The 6,000-nt window shown below is 44.1% G+C and overlaps 1 long non-coding RNA gene across 1 annotated transcript in view; it reads left to right on the top strand.

Moving 5' to 3' along the window:
• The first annotated feature begins 482 nt into the window (after positions 1–482).
• Positions 483–6,000, top strand: part of LOC310832726 — an 84,059-nt gene continuing 78,541 nt past the window's right edge. Inside the window, exon 1 of the long non-coding RNA XR_014558369.1 lies at positions 483–1,723. This is a non-coding gene — a long non-coding RNA (uncharacterized lncRNA). The remainder of the gene's footprint in view (positions 1,724–6,000) is intronic.

The following is a 6,000-nucleotide window of genomic DNA, read 5'->3' as shown; positions in this document are numbered from 1 at the left end:
GATGGAGGGCACAAGGAGAAGGGGACGACAGAGGACAAGATGGTTGGATAGTGTTCTTGAAGCTACCAGCATGAGTTTGACCAAAATGTGGGAGGCAGTGGAAGACAGAAGTGCCTGGCATGCTCTGGTCCACGGGGTCACAAAGAGTTGGACACGACTAAATGACTAAACAACAACAGTTGAGCCTCTGTAACATGGGAGACAACTAATAGCACCCGGATAGGATACTTCAGGGTAGGAATGGAGTCCAGTGGCACTTAGCGGGCGGCAGAGGATGGCTATCAAGTGCCACTCTTTGTTCTGCTGGAGTCCACATGCTGAGAATAGAACTTGATACTTTCTGCATACAGATCTCTACTGTTAAGCTATGATGCACACACCTTCAAGATACAGGTTATGAACATAGCAACCTTCCTGGGAGCATTAACTTGTCATGCAAAGCGCATGCTCTACCACTGAACTTTTGTCCCTATGCCTCAGACATTGCAGTGCTGCTTCCAGTCAGAGAATGCCATACTGGGATTGATAGACCAATGGCCCATCCTGGCTCCATGCATCCATCAGTGGGCAGCAAAAATCCATTTATCCTCAAAGCAAGGGTCTGCTGGGCTTTGGGCAATGTGCCCAGAGACCAGGATGAGTCCTCCACTTCCAAGTTTTTGCCTTTGCCTCAAATGCTGTCCTATCAAAATAATCTGCGGATTACCACTGTTTGAGTTTATTGGCAGCAGAGATAGTGTAGGTGTTTTTTCCCGGTTGTACAGGGGGAAGTGGAGATAAGAGGGAGGAGGAGGAGAGCAGGAGGACAACTTGACGAACTGACTAAGATAAATTTAGTGTGCTACAGGAAATCGAAATGGGAAATAAAGATCTCCAGGAACTGAAATATTTAAAAAGATAGAGAAGTTAGGCCACAGGCGCGAGCCGTTCCAAGCCCTGATTTCCCCAACAAGCTGATCCTTAAATCAATCTATCACCCTAGCCAGACAGAATATTGTAAAGCTAATAGAATGGAAGAAAAATTGAAATGGAAGTGAGGCCATTCTATGAAGTAAAATGACAGAATCCCTGAAATTTCCATTATAATTACAAACATATTTCCATCTTTACTGCTCCCCCACATCTGCTATGCCTTCCTCTAAGTGTATACATAGATATTATTAAGATCACCCCACTTTATTTGGTGAGAAGGCTGCAGCGCTTACCTGGGTTTGGTTTCCTTTGGAAGCATATTGGCATTCTGTAATGCTTGTGTCTATTTACAAATATACTGGCTGGTCCTAAGCCAGGAGCAGCCAATGTAGTACCCTGCAGATGTTGGTAGACTACAACTCCCATCAGCCCCAGCCAGTATTGCCAGTGGCAAGGATGATGGGAGTGGCCCTCCAACCACATCTGGAGGACTCTATGTGGGCAAGGGCAAAGGGAACACTCTCAACAGGCACCCAAAGTCCATCACTCCCATGTCAGGTCACTCCAAACTCTGCTGGCTCTGTCTCCATCTCTCCTTCAAACTTCAGTTTTCTCCCTTTGTTTTTTCTCAGGGACACTTGCCTGGTGGTAGAGCATCAATTTTCCATGCAGAAGGTCCTCTCTGAAACCCTGGAGGGCCACTGCTGATCAGTGTTGAAAGCATTGAGCTAGATGGACCAGTTGTTTGACATGGTATAAGGAAGCTTCCTGTGCTCCGGTGCTACTGCAATCAAAATACCAGCATCAAACTGTGAGTATCAGAATGCCAGATTTACTAATTTAATCTAGATTTACCCTTTCCTCAAAAAAAACCCCAGTAAGTAAAAAAACAAAACAAAAGTATATTGTCAGCAACTGAACTGCAATATCTGAATGACTCATTTGCAATATTAATCCCCTATCTGGAAACTCTTTAAAACTGTTATCTATAGACACACTTAAGGTAAAGGTAAAGGTACCCCTGACCATTAGGTCCAGTCACTGACGACTCTGGGGTTGCGACGCTCATCTTGCTCTATAGGCCGAGGGAGCTTCCGCATCATATGGCCAGCATGACTAAGCCACTTCTGGTGAACCAGAGCAGCGCATGGAAACACCATTTACCTTCCCGCCGGAGCGGTACCTATTTATCTACTTGCACTTGACATGCTTTCGAACTGCTAGGTGGGCAGGAGCTGGGACCAAGCAATGGGAGCTCACTCCGTCGCGAGGATTTGAACCGCTGACCTTCTGATCGGCAAACCCTAGGCTCTGTGGTTTAGACCACAGCGCCACCCACGTCCCTATAGACACACTTACTTGGGTGTAAATCCTATTAGCTGGGTTACTTTGGGCTCCCAGTCTCTTTCTCCTCCCTCCCCTTTCCCTGGGGAGATCACTTAGGTTCTGCTGAGGCGGCAGTTTGGCTTCACCCCCAGAGGTGCACTCCATTGTCTCTTAGTACAGATGGATGCCAACAACATATTTTCCTTACAAAAGTAGACATTCAGTATTCTGCATTGTATCCAATGTGAGTCATATTTAGGGATGCAAGTAGGCATCTTTTTTCTGGTCTGCCCTACATTTGCTTCATGCAGCACTGTTTCCATTCCACTGCAATTTGTCTTGTGCCAAAAACTACATTATTTGTCTCACTGTCTGCTGTTGCGATATTACATCACTTCTGTAATTAATTATGTTGTCATTAATTTATGCCATCTCATTAGTAATGCAGATGGGGGATGGATGAACATAAACTTGTAGCATTTGTGGACTGAAAGTAACAGCAACAGTGAATACTAATCATATTCACTGGGTTGATTTCTGTTCTGGACATTGGACGAATAAGCGAACATGGGCAATTTCTGCTAAGGTTTCTGTTATCATTGGAATTCTCCAACATCCCTAGTCATGCCTGGAGTAGATCCATTGAAAATAATAGACACGACTATCTTCTGCCCATTTATTTCCATGAAACTAATTTGAGTAGAAATTAGTTGGTAAGAACCCTCTGTTTCTATTCCATGATGGTCAGTCACAAGCCTCAACACTTGCAGGTAGGGCAGGAAGATAGTGGCCATCCATTGTTCTTCCTCCCCAACATCTGGAACTCAGAGCTATACTGCTTCTACACCTGGGGGTTTCATTTGGCTGTCATAGCTAGTGCATGGTTAATAAACCTATCCTTCATGGATATTTCTGATTAAACCTCTAGCGCCTAGCACTGCACAACGTGGCAGTAAATTCCACAAGTTAAATTGTGTGTTGTGTGAAGTACTTCCTATTGTCTGTCCTGAACCTAATAGTTAATGCAATATAAATCAAGAACTTTTGGGAGCCTTTGCAGCATGGCTGTATAAAAGCTGGTTACATCATAGACAAATAAATGAACAGTTTAAGGAAGACAATAAGAAAGGTTTTAGTTATACACTTTCAAACTTTCAAAAAGAGATAGTCGAGAGTGACAGAAAATTACTTTAAAAAACATACAATCTCCTGCTTTGTGGGGAAACGTTAGATGAAATGATAAAGTCAGCACAAATAAAGTGAGCTCTGGATTTAGGTCATAATATACAATTTGAAGATTGGGAAAAGATGTGGAAGGTGAATCTAAAATTTACAGATTGTATATTACTGAAAGAGAATTATATGAAAATTATGTATAGATGGTATATAACACCAGAGAAAGTGGTCAAAATGTATAAAAAGGGATCAAAAACTTGTTGGAAATGTAAAGAAAAAGATGGTACATTCTATCATATGTGGTGGGAATGCAAAAACGTTAGAAATTATTGGGAAATGATATATAGTGAATTGAAAAAAAAAATGTTTAAAAAGACTTTTGTTAAGAAACCAGAAGCATTCCTCCTAGGAATTTTAGACCAAGATATAAAAAAAGAAAATTGGAAATTATTTATGTATGCAGCAACAGTGGCAAGAATTATATTAGCACAAACTTGAAAGACAGAAGAAATACCAACGAAAGAACAATGGCAAGGGAAACGTATGGAATATGCAGAACTGGTAAAACTAACAGAAAAATTACATGAAAAGGACAACAAAGACATCAAAAGAGAATGGGAACCATTTACAACATATATGAAGAGGCAACATAAAGAAATGGACTCATTGGCAGGGTTTGAGTAAACAATCACAAGTGTATACAACAAAAAATAAGACTATAGTGGTACCTCAGGTTACAGATGCTTCAGGTTACAGACTCCGCTAACCCAGAAATAGTACCTTGGGTTAAGAACTTTGCTTCAGGATGAAAACAGAAATCACATGGCGGTGATGTGGCGACAGTAGGGAAGCCCCATTAGCTAAAGTGGTTAAGAACGGACCTCCAGAACAAATTAAGTTCTTAACCCGAGGTAACACTGTATATGTATTGGGGAAACAATACGCAGGGTGAACAATATGAAAATAAAACAAAACGGGAGTATGAGGGAAGTCCAGGAGAGGAGGGTGGAAATATGAAAAATTGTTAAAGATACCGTATTTTTCGCCCCATAGGACGCACCGCTCCATAGGACGCACCTAGTTTTTTTTTTGGGGGGGGGGATAAAGAAAAAAAAATATTCCCCCCAGGTACAGAGCTGGTGCGGGGGAGGTCCAAGCTTCCCCCGACCCCAGCCCCGAGAACAGCCTGCTATCCGCAAGCCTAGGGAGCCCGGCGGGAAGTGGCACCAGTCTCCCCAGGTTTGCGGAGAGCCCGAGGCTTCGAAATGCAGGCAGCTCTGCACAACCTTCGGGAGACTGGCGCGACTTCGCACCAGGCTCCTTAGGGTTGTGCAGAGCTGCGCGAAGCCCGGAACTGCAGGCAGCTCTGCGCAGCCCTCGGGAGACCAGTGCGACTTCGCGCCGGGCTCCCTAGGGTTGCGCAGAGCTGCACGCAGCCCGGGACTGCAGGCAGCTCTGCGCAACCCTCGGTGCGCACCGACCCCTCTCGCTCTCCAGGCTTCAGCGAAAGCCTGCATTCGCCCCATAGGATGCACACACATTTCCCCTTCATTTTTGGAGGGGAAAAAGTGCGTCCTATAGGGTGAAAAATACGGTATATTGTTGGAAGAAGTATACATGGAAAAATCATATATATATATCTGGGGCGGGAATCTTTGCCCCCAGCACGTTTAGAGTCCAAGTAAGTTATTGGAAATTGGATGCTATTAAGCACCGCCTTGTGTGTTTTTTCCTGCTTGCTTCCATCACGTTGGAGGCAATCACAACTCCAGCCTGTCGGAAGATTGCCTTGTCCATTCCAATGATCTTTAACTGCCCGTTTTCACGGCAAAAATCACAAACGCTTTTCTCATTGTCCGGTTGCCTTGCCGGTCGCTTCCCATTTCTTTGCTTTCCAATCCCAGGACTCTGGGCCAGTCACATCCCATCAGGCCTTTTCTACATCTTGCCCCTTTCTTTTTTCCTTTGGGTTGCCAGCAGTTCTCCTGATGGCTTCAGCTTCTAGGAACATTGCCGCCATGATAAACTAGGAGCTTATCATGTCTGTGTGCTGATATTCTTGGGCTTGCTGCTGAATGTATATTGAGATTTCTGTTTGCCAAGTCTAAATGGGGCGAGCATCAGGGAAAAGGGGGCACCGTCCCCCAACCTCCATCTGCTCTCAGCTAACCCCCACCCACCTTCCTTATTTACAACCAGTCCAAAGGCTAGCCACCAGCTTCTTCCTCCTCCTTCTCACTGATGCCCTTGCAGAACAAGGATGGGGACAAAAGTAGATTTAGTTGGCTCTGTCTGTCATTGGCTCCGACTTCAGCCATGGTTGTTTGTGGTATAAAAGTGCTTTAAATGTTTGATGGTGATGTGACCAAAGTTTGCAATTACATACCACCGCAGTTTGTATTTGCACATCTGGTTCGAAATTAAACCACTTTTCTACAATGTAAAGTGATATTGCTGCTGCTATTCGTAGTAGTAAATTTGCATGCTCCTTTTCTAAATGAATGGGTTGTTTCCAGATGACCTGTTTCTGTGAGCACTCATCCTGAATTTTTTTACTGGGTGTTTACACATCTTCCCATTCAACAT

Source organism: Podarcis gaigeae (assembly GCF_964106915.1).
Source record: "Podarcis gaigeae genome assembly, chromosome: 15".
In the NCBI taxonomy this organism is placed as follows: Eukaryota; Metazoa; Chordata; class Lepidosauria; order Squamata; family Lacertidae; genus Podarcis; species Podarcis gaigeae.
The sequence above is the reverse complement of the archived record's forward strand: the minus strand, read 5'-3'. Positions and strand labels throughout refer to the sequence as shown.